The sequence below is a fragment of the Rhea pennata genome, chromosome 2 (assembly GCF_028389875.1).
Source record: "Rhea pennata isolate bPtePen1 chromosome 2, bPtePen1.pri, whole genome shotgun sequence".
Classification (NCBI taxonomy): Eukaryota; Metazoa; Chordata; class Aves; order Rheiformes; family Rheidae; genus Rhea; species Rhea pennata.
In genome coordinates this window covers 104,878,870-104,903,581 of record NC_084664.1, presented here as the reverse complement: position 1 = coordinate 104,903,581, position 24,712 = coordinate 104,878,870, and the positions used below count along the sequence as shown (strand labels likewise).

Genomic DNA, 24,712 nt, shown 5'->3' with positions numbered 1-24,712 from the left:
AGGGCAGTTGAAAAAAACCTTTTGTACCACATTATGCTATTTATAAGAGAAATACAAAATGCAAGCATAGAAGACCCAGATGAAAAGGTGAATGAAAATACAGTCATACTAAGTTTCATTTGTGGGCAAGTTTTATTTTAATGCTTAGTAAGTCTAAGCATTTTTTTCATATGAAGTCTATTTTGTTGATGATTATGTTGAACACCAATATAAGAAAATATATGTTAATTTACTTCAATGTCATTTCTATCATTCTAAAAATAATAATCTTAGAATGAGATGATATGATATACCCATAAGTGTCACCAAATCATAACCCATCATCAAGACCTATGTGGTTCTAGTCAAAAGTATACAGTAAATGCGATGGTAACAGTTGGCTCTATGCACAGTCTTATTATAGTTCTCAAATGGCTGAAACAACTTTTTGGAAGAGAGGCACCTAGATTTTACCCAAAGGAGAAGCTTTTTCAACTCACATTGAGACCGAGAGTCGTGAAAAGAGCAAGTTAGCTGACTACTTCCCACAGGCCAAGATGCGTGCCAGGCTCCTCTGTCACATGCAGAGTATGTAGCCATGGACTACAATTAGAGGGCTCCAGGAGCTATATTTATTGTTATTATTGTCACTGCATGCCAAAAAGTACATTTCACTGTAGAAAAATTATTTCTTGCCCTAAGGAGACTACAGTCTCTCTGTAAATGGAAAAAGAGCCAGTATTAGCTCAGATGGAGGTATGCTTACTTTGGGTGGGAATTCCGTAGTTTTTAGCGAAGATAAGAAATGAACTCCAACAGAGGCTGTTTTATAAAATTGGATATTTCTACTAATCTCAAATGTTGGAATATATCAGGGGAGGACAGAAATGGAAAGAGTGATGTATTTGAACCTTTCAAAGTATATCTTTTATACTTTCCCTTTTTTGTCTGACACTATGATGATCAAATTTAGTCTGTAATTTATCACATTACCTTTTTTTTTTTTTAGTTATGTGGTAGATTATTCATTCTCATATTTAAAAGAGTTCTATTTTTCTCTATTTTTCTATATTTCTCTATTTTTCCTTATCACTTACTCAATCAATCTCAGTCCACTGCTAAAACTTCTCATTAAAGATTACTTCATCATATAAATGTTAGCTCTTTCCTTTTCCCAGGCCATAAACTGCTAATAAGTAAGCAACATCTCTAATGTCTAAATAATGTCTGGTGTCTAAGCCATCAAACCAATGTACAAACAGTCAATTTGTAATGACTACAAATGTGGTCCCTCTGGTCATTCTCAAACTTGGCAAACCTAGCAGGTTCATAGACAAAATGCCATTTTGTCATCAGAAGGGATTGCAGTTACAAGACTGCTCCATATCACTATTAGAGAAAAAGTTAAGTTTTATAAATACTCCTCTAGACAGAACTTCACATCACTAGACATTAGATCTTTAAAAAGAAAATGCAATGGGATAAACCAGTAGTGTGTGTGTGTGTGTGTGTGTGTGTGTGTGTGTGTGTGTGTGTGTGTGTTACTGTGCAGAAATAGGAAATGTTTACAAACCAGGAATGAAGCATGTTGTAAAGCAATAGAAATACTGTAGTACAGAAGCCTCTCCAGCTTCTACTTTGATCCACTATTAATCATTATTAGTTTAATCAGACTCATTCCTGCTCAGGATTGGATTGTTCTGCTTAGAGTGCTGCAAAAATTGAGCTGATTGCCTGTAAATCGTTCTTCTGTCTGGCTAAGTACTGAACGTCTTCCCAGTCAAAAGTGACAACTTCAAAGGAATGCTTTAGTACAAGGGAAACATATTTGATGAGAAAGGTTGAGTTGTACTCACTGCAGTATTACGACAGGAGAACAGCATTGTTAGTTATACTGTGCTAACAAAATTCCAGGCAGACTATTCATCTCACTGAAGCAGAATATCTATTGAGATCACCTATATTTCATGTTTATACATATTCTTGCTATTTGGAAGAACCTTCCAAAGTGTGTCTTTTATACTTTTCCTTTTTTGTCTGACACTATGATGATCTCAAGTGCAGTACAAATTCCTTTTTCCTGGAGAAATGATTTACTATGCATTTTTACATGAAAGTAGGCAAATCTTAGAGCAGTCTTATCATAGTTCAGCATGTAGTCCTAAAAGTGGCAGAACTGCTATTTGCTTAGCAGTGTTAAACCTATAGTGTGGGATTCCTTTTCCATAATTTTAGCGTAACAGCCGGATGGATACATTTATTTTCTAGTGAAATTTTAAAAAGTTTATAGTATTCCTTATTCTACAGGTGGTGCATCCAAATCCAAAAAACAGTGCATATTTTGGTTAATTCAGTCTGTACTCTCATACAGTGCCAGATATCAGATAACCAAAATACAATCATCATCATCATTTTTAATATTAGAACGTGTTGATTATAAATCTTCTCCTTATTAAACATATCCTCAGACTTTTCAGCTCCTTTCTGAAAATATACATATGGGTAAATCTGACTGGCATCTTTCAGAGTCCAGTACCCTATGACTAGGTTCTTTAAATGCTCCACACATGGAGGATGCAGCAGTAAATATCAAATTTTCTTATTTGAAGAAGATACTTGACACAGGATTTTGATTTAGCAGAGTGATGCAGCAATATACTGCAATCACAATATACTTACACTTTTTAATATAACAATTGCAATGTACAGCTGAGGCAGCAAACATGATTCCCATTACTGGTCTCTATAATATGCTTGCCATCATGATGCTGCCTCCCCCCCACACACACAATTGCCAGGAAGGAATATGTGGGTTGAAACCAGCTCATGCCCACTGCTCTCTTCAAAATTCTTTTATTAGTTGCTCAGTTTTTACATTCTGTGTTGGGCTGAGCCACATATACACTCTCCCACGGTGACTCTGGTTAACTCGGGGAGACATTCTCATTCTCAAATTTGATTCTTGTAAGTTTGGTTTGTGCATTTCATTTGTGCATTTAATGCTGCCAGAAGAAGTGATTTGTGGGTGAGGGAAATGCTGAACTAGAGGACACACAAGCTCTCTGACTTTTGTAGTGAAATATGAGGCAGGGACTGGCATCATGGAAACTGCTAAGTGAGGAATGTCAAGTAACATTCTTGCATGGTCACAAACCTTTGAGTGTCTTGACTGGTTATGTGATTAGGAAAATGTCAACTTGGACTGTAGACATGGAAACAGTGCACTGTCTCTTCACTGAACCAACGGAGATCCCAGTGGAAGAAGAATAGATTCCCCATTGTGTTACATTTCTTTATCATGGGATTCTCCTTTAAACTGTGTCCCTGTGTAGCCACCATCAGTGACAATGTGTGGCAGCAGCGTAGATTTAGACCAGATAGGTACAACTTTTCTCAGACAGCCACGATCTTTTACTGAATTCCCAGAGTCATCCCAGATTTGTCATCCTCCTTACTTCATTCTTCATGAGAAGATAGTGATGAACCTGGTCAACACTGTTGTTACAAAAGCAAGCTTCTGCACTTACTTTAGTAATCTGAACATGCAACTTCTGAGTGGATAAAAGGTGTTCCCTTCCATTCTGCAGACTGTGTGAAATAGAAATAGTTTTTCCTTCAATTTCTAAGGAAAAGATCCCCACAAGACATCAGTCTGACATATCATCTGCAATAGTTGTAAATGTTGTAAGTCTGAGCAAAGAATTAAAAAGTGGTGCTATATTCTCAAAACTGCAGTTCAGGAACTGGAAGTTTATTTTAAAAAGCCTTCCAATATTTCAAGAGTAGTGCTTCAAAGTACTTTTATTTTGTATTCTTTATTAAAATTCACTTGAGAGAGAAGTGGGAAAAAATAAAGAATTCCTATATGATCAAACAGCTGTCAAATAGTATCTATACTTCTCTTCGGGATGTATTATTTAATTCCTTATAGTTTCTATGATATCTCCAAAATGGTGGGGAAAGTTGTCTTTAACTCCTATACTCCAGCTACAATAGAAGCAGTGTATTGCACTAGAATATTACATATACCATAGCATATGTATGATAACTCTAAGTGTTGTCTTGGTTACTGTGTATGAGTTGCCTGAGTTCAGAGTCTGACCTACTTTGTATGCAAAATCGGCCCAGAATTATAGCAGTCGGAGCAGATCACCTTGTCAATAGCTTATCTAGGAAACTTCATACGTAGGTCTGGCAACCTCTCCAGGCTTGTCTGTGCACTTGTATAGTGTTAAAATAGAAACAACCTTTTCTTTTTTTCTAAACTATTGTCATAAATATTTTTGCTGAGTTTGAAAAGCAGGTTAACACTTTCCATACAAATTAGGCTTTTGAACAGCTATTCTTTCACCTAACTCCAAGGTTAAAATATTTCCACTTCAGGAGCTGGTCAAGTGCATTTGTCAGACAACGATCAGAAAGGTATATTTACATCATCTCCTTTTACAGCTGTGATTCATCAAACTTCAGAGTCAAATTAGGTGGAAATCTTTTGCAAGACTGAGGAGATCAACCAGAAGGGTGTGGGTTAGAAGAAGTTCTTAAACTTTCTACCTCTTTCACATAGAAGGATGACCATGTGTCTCTGTGCTTTGATAAATAAGGGATACTTTTTATTTCACATAGGTTTTGTGGCTTTTTTTCTCAATAGTTTGCTTTCTTTGGCTCTGCATCGCATGGCACAAAGTGAGTGGGTCAGAGATAAACTCCCTTGTTAGTTTAAATGCATCACCAAATTTAAACTGTTCTAATTTGCAAACACTTACGTGGGGAAAATTAAAATTTGTTCTTTCCAGCACTATACATTGCCAAACCTATAGTTTGGCTGTGAATGTGCCAGAAACATTGGTCAGAAGAGAGCATAGCCATATTGGTGGTTCCTGTTGAGAATCAAATAACAGGTCGCACCCATGTCTACTTGCTTCTTTCTGTCTGTGGTGACTAGCCCGGGTTACATCCATACAGAAGAAATCTTGCAGCTACCCCAGGTGGCTGTCTGTGCTTCAGGACTTAGAAAAATGTCTGTTCAGCCTGGAGGAGCCTTTGATTAGTCCTCTGTCACCTTCTGCTCCTTTTCCAGAACGAGTCTAACCAAAAAGGGGCTGTGACAGCCTGTGAAAGCATCATTCAAAAACCTGCAGCTGAAAGGGAGAAAATGCAGCACGTCTTTGAAACGTACTTACAGCCCTGCTGCATACATAAAGATACACAGCTGTGCATGTCCCCAGCCACATATATCTTTGCAAAAGGAAGAGGTAGCCTTTTTGAATCATTCATTAGATCTGCACGTGGAAATTAGCCTTTAGGACTAGATTTTGAGAACTCATTTCATTGTATTTACCCATGTGGATTGTGAGATTTGTTTCTTAGTTTTTGTCAGCTACTACCAAATAATCCTGAACTGGCTGGCTACCTCCTGTATCTAGAAGGACCACAGTGTTTGGGAGCACTCTTTTCCTTACTCTTTCTCCTTGCCGGGATATCAGATAGAGTTATTCTTACTGAAGCATGGAGAGAAAGCTTCAAACCGCAGGAGTTTTATTCCTACAAGGTTCCAGCAACTTCTTCAATGTTGCAAAAGATTTTCACCTAATGCAGTTCTGCAGCTGGATGAATCACAGCTCCAAGCCAGGTGGCATATGCCTTGTGACTGTACCCTCACATAAATACACTTCGGCAGAAACCTAAATTGAACCGCATCTTTTTTGCAACCATCTGTTCTTACAGATATCTGCAACAATAAGGAAAATAAAGGCTTTAAATGCTGCTGTGCTGTTTTAAACCATAAAAGCATTTCCTATTGGTCCTTCATTTTATTCTGAGAAGCTCAATTTGTTTTGCTTAAAAATAACTTAGCTGCCATGTTTGTTGCTATTTTGTTTATGAGCTTTGGAAAATCTGACTACAGCTGACATACCTATATATAAATATTTATAAAACAGAATTTTTTCATGCTGGAAAGTGCTGGGTTGCCCTCTGGTGAATGTAACTTCTCTTTGGCTGTACATTTCATGATACCTTACAGGGTGAAACCGTTCTCTTAGTAGGGTTTGGGGGAGTTTTTTTGCTGTTGTGTTTCTGGGGGAGGGAGTACAGGGGATGCACGTGATTTGTCCGTAACAAATACTGCAATGGCTCTGCCACAAAGCTAATAATCTCTACCTGTTGTTCATTTATGATATTGAGTCACATTGCTATCATGATTTTTTGACTGTAAAAATACTCAGTTGGAAAAATATTACTGAACTTGCATAATTAGATTGTACTTCCTCAGTCAACATAGTCCCTATCATGTGAACAATTTCCCGGCTACAGGGCCTGTGTTAATCCATGGACACATGTAGTTTATCCAAAATAATTAAGTCTATGATGTGCCACGTATCTGGCAAGCAATACTTCTCAGGCATCAGCCTTTGCAAGGGGTGAAATGGCACAGACTGGCTGCTCTGCGAAGCCAAAGCCAGAGTCCCAAATACTGGGTTAGGCAGAGGTTTTTTTCCTACCGTTGCCCCTGCAGCCTACTGTCCTGCTGCCGCATACCAGGATTGCGCGGGCAAGCGGGTACGACTTCAGCAAGGAGCTGTGGAAAATGAGGTCGTGAGCCTTCACAGCGGAGGGAGGTGCCTGGGTTGAATTTAGATAGGTCTTTGCTTTCAAACCCCAGAGTTCATCCTCATGGAGTTTGGGCATAAACCCCCTAAAAGCAGTGGAATTGCACTGCTGAGAAGCTGGTGTGCGCCCACGCTGGCCTTCAGAGTAGACACCCCAGTGGGAGACGCAAGGGCAAGGGATACCGCACGCGAGCGCCCAGGTTGGTGCTGCTGATTTAGTTATTCTTAGTTTTAAACTATGCAAGAAATTGTTAAGAGCTCCTGGTTAAGCAGGAGACATGAAAAAGGAAAAGTAGCCCTGGTATCTGGAACAGTGATAGAGGTTGGGGTGGTGTAAAAAGCTGTGTCCCACTTCAGAGTGCACTTTGGTCGATGAAGAAAGTAATCCATCTCATCCAGGCTGTCCGAATGAGAACAGAGATTTGAGCTAGTTATTTCACAGGAAAACTCGGCCAAAAAGCGTAACAGAATGTGAAATATAATAGGCCATTGCTTTATCAGGAAATGAAACCTTTGGAAAAAAAACTTCACATTTTTCAGGTGTGACTAGAATAATCTCATCCCAATGCTTTATTTCCAAATGATACACTTTCCTGGTGTGTGAAACAAAATTGCATTGTAATACAGTTAATTAATATTCACAGTTTTCAGCAGGTGTGCTAACTTCTCGTATGACACTGGGACATTCTGCTAAGTGCTGTGACACTACAGCAGCTGTGATGAATGGAGCCAAGATTATAAAATCTTTTAAGCAGCAAGAGTCTTCCAGGTGAAATAAAGCACCAGTTTAAAAAAAAAGGTTTCATTTGGAGTTTCTAAGACAGGTAAACAGCCAAAAAGGTCCAGCAAGATATATTATAGGTAATAAAATGGTTAACAGAGTGTTGCAGCTTACTATATTTCCATATATTTCTCTTCATTTCCCTCAATAATATTTTGTATATGCTCTATAAAGCATCCTTTTTTATTGAGTCTCCTTTAAATGTATAGGCATTTGAGGAATACGTAATACTGAAAGAGAGTTTTTACTTGAGAAATGATCTGGATAGATGAAATAAAGCCAACTTAGAATTTTTTAAAAATGCAGTGAAATTATTTCTCCAAATGTTAAAAAATTCCAGTATATCTCTTGCTTGTCATTTATCAATTTTTCAATTCTTATTCAATGAAGAAAAAGAAAAGATGGACAAAAAACAAGTGGCATAAGGCCAATTGCCTCTTATTTATCAAAGCAAAAGTGTATGTCTGGATCTCATTGAAGTCTAAGAATTTTAGAGTTTTATCAAAGATAAGCAAAGAAATAAATGTGTTTACCAAAGGAGGTTAAGTTATTCCATTTCATGAAGCTATTGAATATTTAAATACTTTGCCATCTATAATGAGTAGCAATACAAATTCAAACAATATGTAAAAAATCTAGCATCTGGAAATTGTGTTTGAGAATAAAAGACTTCCTAATTTATTAAATAAAATTAAATGTTGCATATAGTGGCAGTAATAATTTCCACAGCAGACTTGGGATGGCGAGAGGGAACAAATTGCGAATACATTCTTTACTAGCAAATACGTCAGCCAGGTCTATTTGCAGAAATGATCACTATGTGTGCCTATGTTTTGCATATGAGCATTTATTGTCATTTAATTTCGAGACAAGTACTACAGAAATAGATCTACTCACTAGTAATTTCTGGAAGGGCAAGAGCTAGATACTAATGGGAGGAAAATAAGAAAAGAGTCTACTTGAAGAAGTGCTCTCCATCTCACCAAGAGGACTGTGCTCCATGTCTATGTCCTACCTTTGGTCATCAAGGAGTAAAGGTTGCAAAGATATTCCTGTTACCATCAAATAATATTAAGAGCATTTGAGCAACCATTTGATGCTCTAGTCAGAACATCATCCCATACGTATGCTTACTGCAACGGACATATCCTCTTAATAGCTGGTTTGAGTTGGTTTGATTTTGCCTACAAATTATGCTTACTGCTTTCATAACTTCTAGGTAAGTTCAGAAAAAAAACTTTAAGTTCCTGTTAGGTGAAAATAAGTCACTGAAAAATCTGAAAAGGATCTTATGCAAAATCAGGTAGACAGCAGAAGAGCTAAACTCTGGTCAAAGGGTGATACTCAGGTGAACTAATAGTTACATCCTATTTTGAGGAAAGGAGGAAATGCTTCCTGTCAGATGGAGCCTCTGTTTTTAAACTTAGCCAAGAATGCTATTTTCCTCCTTTATTTAGTTCAGAACTAGAATACTAAAATAATACTTCCTTTTCCTCCATTTCAGTTCATGCAAAGGTGCACAGCAGATACTAGATCTTTTTTTTTTTTTCTTTTGAATGATTCAAGTATGCCAAGAAAGGAGAAAAAAGAAAGCATGCACTGTAGAGGTTTTTCTTTTCTCCTTTCTTATATTTTCATTTCAATTCAGAATCATTTGTCTGCTTTTCAGAGGGAAGGAAACATAAGAAATTGTGACACATCTCTGCTGCTTTTTCAAGGCAATTAATTTTTAGAATGAGGAAGAATAATTTCTAGCTGGCAGAAACAGTAACTGCATTTTTCAATGTGCTCCTTTTAGCTCCTGCTTTCTTATTTTTGCAGCTAAAGTAACAATTTAGTAAAGGTAGGTTTTGTGATGCAATATGTTGTCCAGTTACCTGAATCACTGGTACTTAGCCACTCTACTGAAGGCTGAAAAGGGGATCTCCCCTTGCTCATTGCCCCTGCTGAAATCCCAGAGTGGCTTCTGAAAAGCACATTTACAAGAGTAAAGCACATGGTCTCAAAGCCTTCAGCAGCAGGTCTGAACGTCTTCTAAATTCCGATATCTCCCCAGTTGGGGAAAATTCAGTTTAAATTCAGTTCCTATCTATGTTCTAAAGCAAATGGACAGGCAGATTCTAATGCCCCAACAAAGTTCCCTTTTTAGCATCTAATTGTTCTCATAAAGCTCTCTGAAAAGGCAAGAATGCTTGCTTAATTTTGTTTTACCTTTTAAAGAGAATTTCTGAAGCCAAGGACTTTTGTACTGAGTATTCACTGGCTGACATTTTGAGCTTGGTTTTGGGCTATTTTAGAGACTCCTATACCCATGCCTGCATTTCATTAAATATCCATCCTAAAGGAACAAAAGTGGAAATAACTGTTTTCTGGATCCCTTTCTCACATTCATGAAGAAAAATAAAATTCTCAAAAGAAGAATGCAAAGATCTCATCCTGTGAGAGATACAGCTTTCCAAGAAAGATGTAAAACTCCTTCGTCTGTGCATTGGTAGTCCCCTGTCTGCAGGTAGAAGACTATATAAAGAAAATTATTTTAACTGTAAGTTCTAGCGATGAGATGTAAATTTGGTAATTTTATGATGCAAAATCAATATCCTGAGTAATCAGGATGGTGTAGTCCTCACTGGTATGAGCTATAACATAATAAATTTTAGTCTTTGTTCTTCTAGTGGTATCTTTATTTATATATATTTTGTCATTAATAGCATAGCTTCTTCTATCAGGGTTATCTAACACTTAAGCAGTTCCAGCCTGTGGTGCTCAGCTAAACTAAGAACATCACAGTACTACTTTACTATGTTTAGTTTTAAACAAATGACAACTAAAAGTCCCCACAATTACTGGTTTTAATTGTTGCTTCTCTAGAGAGAATAAGACTGTAAAGAGAGAAATTTAAAAGAGCTGGAGAAAGTTATTTGCTTTCTTCTTTATTTTATTAATCTGTTGGGCATTTTTTTAGTTTTTTTCCTAAAATTGTCCACAATATGCTTTTAAAATAGAGCATATATATGTTTAATTTTAGTCTGCCTTTATGCTTACAACCTGGAGCCAATACTTTATATAGCATAGTTTTGCAAGCTGCCATTTTGTCTTAATGTGTAAGTATGTCATCATGTTTCAACAGATAGAGTACTTTCATAGTAATTGCTGCTAAAGTTATGCTCTAATTTCCTTTTAAATCATAGCTGATTTCCCACTCTCTAAATTCCCATTTTTTCCAGCTACTTATATTCTGTTATTTATTTCCCTCCTTTTAGAGCTGCACTAATAAACCTAGAAATATACACACAAGTTAATAATTTTTCGAGTGTTTGTGAAGAAGTGGTGCCATAACTCACGAATATCATCTCATATTGTATGCTTCTACATTATACACTGTTCTGGGTTTGATGGGAACTCAAAGTGGAAGTAGCAGAAACAGAGGCAAGCCGTGGTGAGGGGAGGAGGGAAGGCAAAGGTGGTTGTAGTCTCATTTGAGCTGTATTCTGAGCAGCGATATACAAAAGGCTGCTGTGAATTTCACTTGCCGCAGCGTTGCTGCCAGTCGCTGCAAATGCCAGTCGCACTGGGCAATCTAGTCGTGCATGAGAAATCCCCCAGATTTCGTACAGAAGCTTGTCCTGGGTGTGCAAAGGGACTCTGCTACTGAACACGGGTATCTCCAACCTTCAGCCATCCTGGGCACTTCACCTGTGCTCACCTTGCCCTCTGCTACTGCACACTACCACTACAGGCACTCGTAATGAATTTTACTGCCACGTTACAGTGCAGCCACTCCAAGCCAATAGCAAAGTTGCCATCAGGACTAATCTTGCTTTATTTCAAAACACTCTTTTCTCCAAACATTTGTAGGAAGTATAATTACTTTCTACGTGTCACGTTCTGAATATCATTGTTGGTTATTGCCTTGTGCTGTGGGCACTATTTTTTTAATTATTTAGCTTGTTTTAATAATGCTTAATTAATAGGCACTGAGAGAGAATGGAATGAATGTCACTTAAGAGATTATAGTTCTTCTACATCTTCTTGCTATGCTTTCAGCAGATTGGTCGACTGCTTTTCCAGAGCTCGCTGTTTTCTATTAGGACTGATTTTGGGAGGCCGAAACTGGCCTCAGTGAGCGGAGAAGCAAGAAAAGATGAGATACGGGAAACCATATTTGCAGGTTTAATAACAAATTTTCAGAGAGAAGACACATGGACTGGATTCAAGTGTGATTGTTAGTGTTGTTGTTATTCAAAGTTTAGCTATTTATTTATTTGTTTGTGCAGGTGGAGGAATAAAATGCTTTGGCTTAAGCTTTTTATCCAGTCATTTGTGAGAATAAAGAAAAAGGGACTTCTCCCATTTCAAGACACAAGTAGATCCACCAGTTTGACACATCATTTTCAGATTTACCTCATTTCCTCTCGCTTTACAGGAGTCTGATTAAAATGACAAAGCTTGTTCACACTGAATCACAGTGAATTCCTCTTCAGAAAAAAAAAGCAAAAGAATGCCACTTGCATCCTTCAATGAATTACAGCCGTTGTTTTTGGTTTCCTAGTGTGCAATTGAAGACTTTTACAGCTAGCAGAAATTACTTATAGATTCATGAAAAATGGATTGACTTTCCTGACTGCCTCATTGGTGTTTTAGGCATCTTCTTTATTCCAATTAAACTTATAAGATCCAAAATCAATTAACTTCTCTATTTTAGAGAATAAATCCTGCAGAAATATAATTTGTTTGGCCTCTGTGAACTGCCTTATTTCCACCTACTTTGTATATGTAATCTATGAAAGAAAAGAAAGTATTCAAAGTGCTGGTAAGCTAAATACAGATCCCCGGTCCTCTCGGCATAGAAACCTGACTCTAGAAAGAAGCCTGGGAATTCACATACTTTAATAAAATATTCTATATATATTCATGTTCTACAGAGGCTACTACCAGATTCTTTGTAGGAAAGTACAGGGACATGCAAAAGATATGGAATATGTCTCCAAAATTAGGTTTGTCTGAGTTCCTAATAGTTAAATAATTTCTCAAACTCAAAATACACCTTAATTGTCTCTTGTGAAATCTTGTTTCCTGCATTTTTTCTTGTGCAGTATGCTTGTTTCTCATCTGCAAATTGTAAAATTTGATTTCCAATTCAGATCTATCTTTATTGTTTTATCTCGAGAGAATACTTGGCTAACTAAAGATAAATGAAAAGTAAAGGAATTAAAAGAAGTTTGCAGCAAAATTCATAAAGGTTATACCTGAAATAATGTTAAAAATACTATGGAGACTTCATGCAATGAAAGATTTAATTCTCAGTCTGGACCCTGAAGGATGCAGTGCGAAGATGGGAAGGACTTTGAGTTAAATAAGAGTGACCAGAATGGGTCACTATTACCATGTTAGCAATTAATCTCAGGTCTGCTGAGGTAGCTAAGGATTGGATCCACAAAGATACATAGGTTAAGCTTGTTCAAATCAGCCTGTATGAGATGACTTTTTACCCCTTTACAAGCCCCACACCTGTCTGCGTGTCCCTGCCCTGACATATTTTAGATTGGCAAAGATTTTTATTTCTGATTTGATGAATCCTGTCTGGATATTATCCTGAGTAAACTGATTAGTGCGAGACATCTGAACTACATCCTGTGACCTACAGGAAGCATTAAGTTGTTATCCTGTGACGGAGCACTGGACCAGGTTGCCCAGAGAGGTTGTGGAGTCTCCCTGTCTGGAGATCTTCAAGGCCCACCTGGATGCAAACCTGTCTAACATGCTCTAAGTGACCCTGCTGAGCAGGAAGGTTGGACTAGATGATCTCTAGAGGTCCTTTCCAACCTTACCGATTCTATGATCTTCAGAAGTTGTTAAAGAGATGTGCCTGATATGGACAAAATATCGACTGAAAAATATAAAAAGAGCTATTTTTTCCTGACTGTGATCTCAGCTTAAGTTTCCTCTCCAACATATAAAATAAACTCAAAATCCTAAATTAGGATAGCATTTTGCTAGCCTGCAAAATTCCTTACCAGAAAAATGTTAATTACATTTTCAAGAAGAGCTTTGCAGCTTCCTCTTACAAGCAGGCGTTGAACGCATAACGATCCCATCACTTAAACTGAAAGGTTATCTCTTGGTAAGTGCGTAAGCTTATTATGTTCACTGCTGCCCTTCAAAACTATCTGCTGGTTTTCTGCTTCCAGAAGTGAGTAAGATGGGTTTTTGCCATGAAGACGGTAGCAGAAAGTGAAAGAGTTTTTGAACACACTTTTTCTACAGTTTCTTCATGATAGGAAAGCATGTTTCTGTCATACTTTTCTAAATTTACAATTAGCTATCATCCTACTTTCATTGAGTTATCACCTCCAGTTCATTTGATTTAAGAAACATCTTTGTTTTACAAACACATTTAATGAATGTGTGGCATTCAGCAGATTGTTATTTTAGTGGGAAATTATCACAGCACTCCTAAAATCAGACTATAGTTTTTCAGTTACTCAGGCTATCCTTTTAAGTTGTTCATTGTAGACATAGTGCAGATGAAGTCCTATTTTAGAAAAACTCAAGTAACCTTAAATTTAAGGCAAGCCTCTGGTTTCAAGCAATTTTTACAACAGACCGTTGTCCTTTCTTCTTTACAAGTACTGGAAAGGTATTTCTTCCTGTCTTCAAATGCTTGAGGAAGTTTCTTAATCATTGCCAGAGGGCTAATTGTCAGCAACTGCAATATTTTCATTTTCGTATGGCATCAAATATTACTGGGCAGTTGTAGCATGAAATAACTTTACATTTTTCTACAAAATATTTCCACAGAATATTTGATAGGATGCTTAAATATTATGGAACAAATGGCTTTATAAGTATTTTCAATGTGTAGGTAAAAAAGGAGAACAGAATTTGAAAGATAGAAGTTCTAAAACCTGCATTTCATCTATTAAGATACTAATATGAGATTGGGGGGAAGGGGGTTAAGTTTGCTTATAGGTGACATAAAAAGAAAAACCCCCTTGGGTGCTTTTTTGTTAGTTTAAATAATTAATTTTATTAAATCAGTGACTCCTGTTTTGCCTCCCACAAACTACCTTGCCCTTCTCACCAAAAAACACATAAGCAGAGCTTATTCCCCATCTCTCATCATAAATATAATATCCCTTGAATGGAAGAAGCTTTACTGGAGTCATCGAATCACAGAATCGGTAAGGTTGGAAGGGACCTCTGGAGATCATCTAGTCCAACCTCCCTGCTCAGCAGGGTCTACCTGCTCAGCATGGTAGACAGGTTTGCATCCAGGTGGGCCTTGAAGATCTCCAGACAAGGAGACTCCACAACCTCTCTAGGCAACCTGGTCCAGTGCTCTGTCACTCTCACAGGCAAGAAATTCCCCCTCACGTTCAGGCAGAACTTCCTGTGCTTCAATTTCTGCCCATTGCCTCTTGTCCTGTCACACGGGACAACTCAAAAGAGTTTGTCCCCGTCCCCTTGACACCCTCCCTTCAGGTACTTATACACATTGATGAGATCCCCCCTTAGTCTTCTCTTCCCCAGGCTGCAGAGGCCCAGCTCTCGCAGCCGTTCCTCATAGGGCAGATGCTCCAGCCCTCTGATCATCTTCGTAGCCCTACGCTGGACTCTCTCCAGTTGCTCCATGTCTCTCTTGTCCTGGGGAGCCCAGAACTGGAGACAGTACTCGAGATGAGGCCTCCCCAGGGCTGAGTAGAGGGGTAGGATCACCTCCCTCAGCCTGCCAGCAACACTCTTCCTAATGCACCCCAGGATACCTTCCTGGCCACATTGCTGGCTCATGGTCAACTTGTCATCCACCAGCACTCCCAGGTCCTTCTCTGCAGAGCTGCTCTCCAGCAGATCAGCCCCCAGTCTGTCCTGGTGCATGGGGTTATTCCTCCCTAGGTGCAGGACCCTGTACTTGCCCTTGTTGAACCTCCTGAGGTTTCTCTCCGCCCAACTCTCCAGCCTGTCCAGGTCTCTCTGAATGGCAGCACAGCCCTCAGGTGTATCAGTCCAAGAATTTTTCCTGGCTTCAGAGGACATTGCACACAATTTAAGCAGAATTTGGTCTTCGTGTAACTATAAGGAAGTGCAGTAATGGGATGGCTCTGATTTCCATACCAGAGGTGGAAGTTTACTATTAAAACAGGTGATGACTCTTGCTGCTTTGAGAAGTACCAGCAGAGCTCAACCAAGACTGAGGCTGCAGTGCAACAGTTAGCTATGCTAATCCGGGACTTAACTGATGCTAAAATGTCTGGTCCTATCAGACCTCATAACCCATTTCCCACAGTTTTGCATTGCTGCCTTTTCTTCACGCAGCCTAGCAATGGAGAACATCTGACTTTATGATGAAAGCTAAATGGTTATAAAATATTTTGGGGGGTAAGGTATTGTTACTGTATTTTGTTACTGTTTATTTCCCTATCTCCCTGACTCATCAAGTGTGCAAAGAATCTGTCTAGGAGACTCACAGGGTACCACCAACCTTCATCCTGAAAGCCTGAGATTTTCTGTTTTATATATATTTAATTCTCATGGAATATCACACTATAGAATTGTCTTTTAATGAGTAATATTTGTAGAACTGATATCTATTGGGATGATATAAATCATTTAGCTCTATCTTTTACTGTGTTAAGCAATATAACTACACTGCTTGTAATTTATACATTGAATTTCATTTTAGGGCAAATTTTATTAGGCTAGTTTGTGATTCTTTGTGAATGGAGTGTTTATAATGAAAATGCTACTAGGCCAGGAAATATTTGCCATACTATTTTGACTATGCTAAAGATCATTAGAATTATATAAGCAAAAATACTGAACACTTCTGATCAACAAGCCTATAGGGACATTCTATTTTCAATGGCCATATGCTCACTACCTCTACATTTTATATTTCTTGTCAATAAATGTCATTTTTTCCCCTTCATTTTGTTTAAAATTCTCTAATATGAAATTAGAAATTCATTATTCTACTTTACCTCTGTAGTATCAGTAGGTTGCATGAAACCTTTATAATGTTCTCTGGAATAATGTATCCAAGGGGAAATGTCAACATCAACATGATTTAAAATGCAATAAATATTTAATAGTGAGATATTCTAGACTATCAGACTGATATGCAAGTATAAATCTGCATTTTTGCATTGCATTTTTAGGAAGATACTTCATGTTAAATCAGTAGCAGATTTAGCACTCTTCTTTGAACTGGACCTTTAGTTCAGATTTGGAAGAAATGCAACAAAAACAATTTGAGTGAGGGAAAAATGTCCAGTAAACTGACAGATGGGTAAATCAAGATGATAACATTGCTTACATAGCTACCTATTTTAACTTACTCTGGTAGATGTAATTTTCAGGGATGTAAAAGAAAATTATATTCTAAATTATTTACATGTAGGGATCAACAATCAGTTGACTCATATAATGACTTTCTGCTCCTGACAGGAATCAAAAGCGAAAGAATATAATTAAGTGTACAGCTTTACCTACTTAAGTAGAGTAGAAAGTCATTACTGAGTCAAATAAAATAAGGTCACACAGTTTTAGTTATCTTCTTTTGCATTTATTTGTTATTTTATTGCCTTTTTAGTCTTCCCAATCTTTAGATTATTTCAGTTGCAGAGTGTTTTTTCCTAGTGGTTCCCTATTGTTGATATGTTACATACCCATAAGGCAAAGTACTTTAAAGACCAAAATCATTATCTTGATGGAGCTTTCCTTAGCTATGTAATCTTCCCCCAAACTTCCTTTAGCTTTTCCCATAACCACTTATTATCAGAACATTCATTTCTTACTACTTTTTCATCTTATTTTTTATTATCTAATTCAAATGTTTCTTGAAGTAAAGAACTTATGTCATCTGCAGGAATTTCTCCTCCCCTATCTAGTGTTGCTGATGTGGCTGTCTCATCTTTGTGAAGCTTTTGTTTAAAAAGTCTGTGATTACATACAGCTCGTTAGGTTTTGAGCTTGAACCAGAAAATGAAACTACCTGTATTCTCCATAAATTCACTTAGTCTCTTCACTTCTGTTGTAGATGAAATAATTTCTCTGTACTTTGAACAGGTATAAAAATTTCAGGATTAGTGTTATTATTTTCATAAATAATACTTACACTTTCAACTTATGTGAAGATATTTTATGTTTGCTTCTTGTTGGCTGAGTCTGTGGCTGAAAGGCTAAATTGGTCCTGGGATGCTCCCGTCTGTTTTTGAAGTACTCAGCCATTTCAGCTGGCTTTCTTAGGGCACAAATTCAAGATTGTATTCAGAGCCCTAATTAATTTGCTGATCATTTTGAGGCATATCAATATTAAACTGTTTGAGCATATTTCCTCTCAAAAGCTTTTCTTCAAGATCTTGATGCCGTTGTCTTTCATTACGAAATAAAATCTCCGGCCAGGAGTCACTTCTCTAACGCATGCAAATTGTACCGTGTATGTCATGAGTTAGAACTGCCACACTCCTAATATAATATGCTAATCAGGAAGAATGACTACATGTTTTCTTTAACTGATTTAAAGCAAGCTCATTAGTTTTTTGCAGAAAATCAGAAGACTGAAAATAAAGTATAGCAGAGTATCATAGAATAGTGTAGACTGGAAGATGCCTCTGGAGGTCATTTGGTCCAACTACTTGCTCAGTGCAGGGCTAGCTTAGATCAGGTTTCCCCAATAAATAGTTGAAAATTGTTAATTGAGTTAAAACACTGGTGCAGAAAATTTTACTTTTGTCGACTCTGTGAAGTTGAACTTAGAAAATCCTTCTCTCTGAAAATTTTCATCTGGAAATTGTTTTGAAGCAAAGCTGGAGCCTAGCTTTTTGTTAAGTGAGAAGACAGTTATGCCTGCTTCTGCAGTGTTGGCATAGTTCAGGAGCTGGACTGAGAAGAGAAGATGAAATCAATCTCTGTGACCACCACTGAAGTTTGTATATGGATGGTGATGTAACACTTACCAGCTTATTGTTCTTATCTGTATATTGGCTCAGAAGGCAGGTGTGAAATTATTACTATCCCAGTCAGATTCCTGCTTTTATTTAATCTCTCTCTATTCCCAGGATGCATGCATGCAAATATGTATTTACAAATAAGATAGCACAAGAGTTCCAGGCATGTAATATATGAAATATATTGCTCTTCCCAAATATGTGTCATATTTTGGCTACAGGAATAGTTCCTAGGCAAAAAGGGAAAAAATCTATTGGATAGTGTTTGAGACATGCAGAGTAGCATTCTTTTCTGTCTTCTAGACAGAGGTACTAGGTAGCTTATATACATCTGCTCCTTTTTATACTCACACAGAGGCATAGGAAGCTGTTACTATGAATGAAAAGATGCATTTTTAGAAAAAAAATCCCAAATAATCAGTTGGCCAGGGGAAACCTACTCACCTTTGAGAAAGATATGGCTGAAGCTGCGGTGTTCCTACCACAAGAACTACATCACCTTGTGACAGTTTAAGTAATGTAAAGGAGAGAGTGGGTAAAATACACTTTACATGCACTAGGAGAGCAAATATTCAAAAGCAGTATCTTGAAACACAACTACAGCTAACCTATTGACTAACCAACCCTCTCTTTAGTCAATAGGTACTAACCTATCGTATGTAGTCATGTTTTTGAGTTAGTGCTTTTAAATAATTGCTCTTTTAGGGAGCGATACAGATTAAATAGTGCATTTTTCTGTACATAGAGTTTTCTGTACATAGAGTTTATGTGCAAATATTATTTGTAGGTACTAAAATAATCAGCTCTAATACAAAGGCATAAGGACATATATTTTATTGATTTCAAAATATTGAGAAGTATTCATTGTAAAACTCTAAGAGTTCTCATGCAATTATTGGAATGAAGACAACTTCTTCCTAGGACAGAAAAAATGGCCGTATTGAGGACTTTTATTTTTTAACTGTCAAAAAATTATTCCTGCAATCTTTTCTGCCTGGACATGTAAAAAATGTTCTTCCCTAGGGGAGAACCTGATGGCAATGCCAGAAGCTTTTAATATGCACAATAGTCTTCCCATTCTGGAAAGTGATGAATTCTGTAACAAATACATTCTAGTCAGATATTTAGTGATCTTGATACTAGCAAAAATGGATTCTTCATTTCATTCACAATTCCAAAGAAAATTATATTTAATTGAGAATGAAAATGAAATATTCAGAAATGTTACCAGGATTTTTTTACATTCATTCCTTTAATGTATTTCCTATAAATTTCAGGACAAAATTAAAATAAATTGCTTAAAAATTATTTCAAATACAAAATTAAACCCTTTTATTAGAAATGTATCTCAGAAATACTGTTTCCAAATATTTGATTTCCTGTCAAAAAGATAGATGTTTCATGAAATATAAAATAATTTTAGAAAATGTAACCATTTGGCCCAGCTGTGCTCCCTGGAGTGCTAATTCAAATATCTGTTAAATTCAAGGGAAAGTTTGGATTTCTTTATTTGGAATTGAATCAGGCCACAGTTTCACTTTCAGTAAGTATATGAAAATCAATATGCTCTGATGTAGCTTATGCTGTTACTCAGTTTCCATCTGCTCCCTTCCATTGCCTCTTTTTGTGACTGACTACATAATAATTGCTGTACCAATTAATGCCCTTGCAATCCAACTGCATCGTTACTGCAGAATAAATGTTTTGCTTTCTAGCAGTTTGCCCTAGCGTGAAACTTTGCTTTAGTTATCCCAATCAACTAGCGTGAAACTTTGCTTTAGTTATCCCAATCAACTAGCAGCAGAAAAGGAAAAGATGCTTTTTCATCAACAGCTCAATAGGTGATACTGTCTATTCAATACAGAAATGTTGGCAGAGTTTTAACTAGTAACAATTTATAAATAGGATAACAGCAATCATATATTTTCTGCCTTAGATGAAACTGTTCTAGTTGATGCAATAATAGCCACTTAACATGATTTGAGATTGTAGTAGCCACTTTCTTTACCCAGAATAAAATGTGAATTTTATCTTTCTTTGCAACAAAAGCTTTTAGGAATATAAAAGCTTCCATCAGAAATAAGTAGTCATAATAATTTATTTTCTTGCAATAAGTGTTTTATTTTCCCTAGTGGAATCTCAGTGCATAGCTGCAGTGACTTTCCCATTTTGTCCTGCATCTTTACAATAATGCTGCCAAGAATATCAGACATCAAAGCATCTCAAGACACCAGTCACCATCAAAACCATGTCCTCAGTCTAACCCTTGGCACGTCTCATATATATTTCTACTGCTGTTGGAAAAGTCCTTAGAAGATATAAATCTAGATTAAAGGCTGGTGCTAGTTTTATGGATTTTTCTGACTGAAGGGCCACATTTATTGCCCAGTGGGAACTGCATGAGAAAACAAAATGCAACTAATTCTTGCACCCACATTTCAGTCCACAAACATCTGTTAGCTAATTGGTTTTTTTACACCTCCTAGGAACGTCTTTTGTGAACAAAACCTCATTTTCTCAGTTTCAGTGTCTTCCAAACTGTTCTGTTTACTGTGAATATTAGAAATTGCAAATGGATATTTCTATAAAAGAAAAGATTGCTTTAGTGTGCAAGGAGTGATTTACTTCTCTTGCTCTTAGCTTGAGCCGATTGATTCTTGAATCATATAAATTTCTTTTTAACAACTATGTTTTTCTGTAGCATTTACAGTCACAGAACTGTCCTCATGAAGTCTCAGAGCACTCCCATGTACATATATACAAAGCATAATATTAATAAAGATATCCAGTTGGCTTTAATTTAATGACTTCAATTTTGTGCTCATAATCTTGGGAATGGAAGTGCCAAGTTTTATTTTCAAATGTAATGATTATAATCATAACCTAGAAAAGTAAAACTGCATTAGAAGAACATCATTTTGTTTGTAAAGTCATCTGTTCAGGGGGTTAGAAGTCCCAGGTGAAAACTTGCTGTGCAGCTGCAAAGAATTGTTTCTATATTTTATCTAATGACTATGTAATATGAAGTACTTAAAAGGCTATACAGCAGAAACTGAAACACAGGAGTCTCTGGTTCTATTAATTTTTAATCATTGTACTGTAAAAATATACATATATTTTAGATACTATAGTAGGACAGTTTAGCCACAGGGTTTCAAAAGTGATCCTACATCAAAAGAGTCAGTAGTCTGGTGGCAATATCATTCTCTTGAATTTGGATATGTATTACTCAGGTCATCATTTCCCCAAACCAATTTTACGGCACCAAAGCCAGCCTGAGAAAAATCTCCCCATCTCTTGCCCTTGGCTGCTTGTGCTGCTCCAGGGCAATGATTGGTAGGGCTGTTTGCAAACCAGGTCACCAAAGGGCTGCAGTTTGCAAAGGAGCCTCTCAGATAGCTGCAAGGGCACAACTGAGGGACAGCCCTATGGGTACAGAAGAGGAAGGGGACATTTTCAGCTGATTTTCCACTACAGAAAGTGCAATGTCAAACCCTGCCCCGACAGAGAGGAGCATTTGCGACCAGAATTTGAACATCATGGATGAGTGCTCTAAGCGGAGAACGTCAGATAAAAGAATCTCTTGAATTCTTGTATTAGAAGGAAAAGTGTGACCCTGTCTTCTTTTAGAAAAGAAGTGAACCAGGCGCCTGCCTTCTGGTTTGGATTTTGAATTCTGAATCCCAGAGAGAAACATTTCCCAAGCAGCAGCACTAAGGTAGCTTTTAAAATATACTTCTGGATCACTCTCTCTCTCTTTCTCGCTCTTTTATTTTATTTTTTTTTTTTAAACTCGGTCCTGCAGGTTTTCTCTTAGACGCTGTGATCGATCTACTTATATAAACATCCATCACTGTTACTAGGAAACCATTAGGTTTTTCCTCTAAAGAATTGTTATAAATAAGTACGATGTCATGAAATAAGATCCTTATGTATACTGCCTCTGTTTCCAGCATAATTAAGAACAAAAAAAAAATCTAATTTTGGTCTAATTTACCAGGTTACATTAAATTATCCTTATGATCCATCCATACTTAATTGGTTTGGACTGTAGCTTCATTGCGTTCTATGATCCTGGAAGTAAATGTGAAAAAAAGGCCAAAGTAGACTGAATATAAGCAGCTTCTTCAGGGTCCTGTCTTAGGAAAGAGAAATATCCTATGCAAGCCACAGGAAGAAAACTCCACCACCTTTCCTGGTGTCTTCAGGTCACAAAGTGTGTGGTATTTAAATTCTTCTTACATTAACTTCAGAAGAACTGTACAGAAAAGTGTATTTAGTATTCTTGAAAACTGCTGTGGCACCAAAGAACTGCAAAGTCCACAAAGAACTGCAAAGTCTGCTGCTTTTTCCTTATCCTGATAAGACCCAAATATAACACAGCAAATATTCCAGCAAAAGCTTAGAAAACTGTGGAATATATTTCTTTCCTTCAAAAACTTTTCCTGTATCTTTGGATTCAAAATATAAATCTTAGCTGTGGAGACTCTGCAATAGTTAAGACCCTGAAGGCTGGTAAGATGATCAGTATTGAAATAATTTTTAGTAAGAGTGCAAATAAAATAGTAGATTATAATTTAGAATTTCCCCTCTAGGAAATACTAGATTAAAAAAAAAAAAAAAAAAACTCTGCATGAACAAAACCCTAAAATTTGGAATTTTCCCGCTGAAAATCAACTTGAAAGTCAACCTGAAAACCATGGCACTATTTTGTTGTTTTACTTCTGTTAGATATTTTTATCCATTTTATTTGAATGTGGTAATATAGTTTCCTAAATTGACAAATCCTCTTTTTGCCATAGCTAGCTCATTTCATTTGATCTGTCCTCTAGTCTTTTTATTATTATTTTCACAGAGTAATGTCATGTGTTCTGTGAATGTTACATTCTGTGAAAATAATGGCTTGGACTGAGCCCTGGTGTCTTAGCCTTTGTGGCTCTGTTCAGCAGCTTTTAATCCTTCAGATCTAAGACAATCTCCCTGTCTGAGCGCATACGCAGCCAGGGAAGAAGTTACTTAGCCTCATTAACCCCTTTGGTTGCAGAATAGCTTAAATCAGTGCTGTTGTGAGATTTAGTGGCTACAAATTTCTTTTTAAAGATCAGTAAGGGAAGCGCTCGCAGCTAAAGTATACATTCAGGAAATGGAAGACTTGAATTTAATTTCCTTCTTAACCTAGTATGTTCAATTCATCTTCTGTATTTTAAGAGGTAGACTTAATGCCTTGGCTAGAAATTAATTTAGCAGGGGGAGCTCTTAGTCACTTTACCAGAGCTGGTGAAGGAATTTGAAATTAGTCAGATCAGAGACAGAGCACACTTGACTGGCAAGTGTTTCTAGTCTTGCTTCTTGTTGCAGAGTCTCTTTGTTTATTTTACTTTTTTTTTTTGATACATTAACTGAACAGAAGAAAATTGTACCTTGACATATTTTAATGATCTTTATTGGTGAGAAGGAAACAAATTTGCAGAACCAGTCATGTGGCTGGATGAAAAGTTCCCTATGGGCCATTAAAGACTACATGATTCTAATCTCTGAGTAAAAAGAAAACATAGCCTTACATCATCAGAAAGAAAAACGACTGATTTGAAACTCAAAATTAACAGTGGTTACAGCCATGCAACTTTCTATAGATTGGTTTGTACAGATTAAAAAAAAAAAAAAAAACCCTAACACTATCTGCAATGCAAATCCTGAATAGAAGTAAAAATGTGTAAAGCACCCAATGGTTAAACTCCATAGTTAAAATTTGCTCAAAGTAAAACTTTTCAGATTATTTTCAGTTTATTCTCAGACAATTTACTATCTGGATTTTCAGTAATTTAGTTTGCAGCTCAGACCTTATAGCTATGGTATATTTTAATTCAATTTGAGGCAAAAACTTCCTGAAGCAGAAAATGTTTAAACTTGGCATCTCAGTCAAGGCTTTGATAGCTAATGTGAATTTAATCTAGTGAATGAATAATCCAGATATACATGCAGAAATCATTCTGCTTTATCGTACTATGAAAGAGAATTCGGACTATACTTTTATTGTCTCCAGTGTCACTGAGATGTAGCTTTTGTTCTGTTTTTCATTTAGTGGGTTTTCTCTCTTTTTGCTGTTTTTGTTTTTTCTCTCTCTTGGCTCTAGTATTGCCACTGATATATCATCTTTGGGTGAACTGAGTTGTTTTTTTTTTTTTCATGTAGCAGGCAGTAACAGCTGTTAAAAAAGCCAGACTTTTCCAAGTACAACACTAATGATAAAGTTTTGCCAAACGCAGTCAGCAGCATTCTTAGTTCCAGTATTAGTAGGTCAGTCTAGCAAACTGACAGTTATTTTGAAATGTTTCAATGTGAAGTGAATTATTCGGCATAAAAATATATGCTTTGCCAAAAAGGTATTTTGCAAT

The 24,712-nt window shown here is 36.8% G+C and overlaps 1 protein-coding gene across 2 annotated transcripts in view; it reads left to right on the top strand.

The window, feature by feature from the left end:
• Nucleotides 1–24,712, top strand: part of DOK6 (docking protein 6) — a 252,314-nt gene that overhangs the window by 217,174 nt on the left and 10,428 nt on the right. The window lies entirely within an intron of this gene.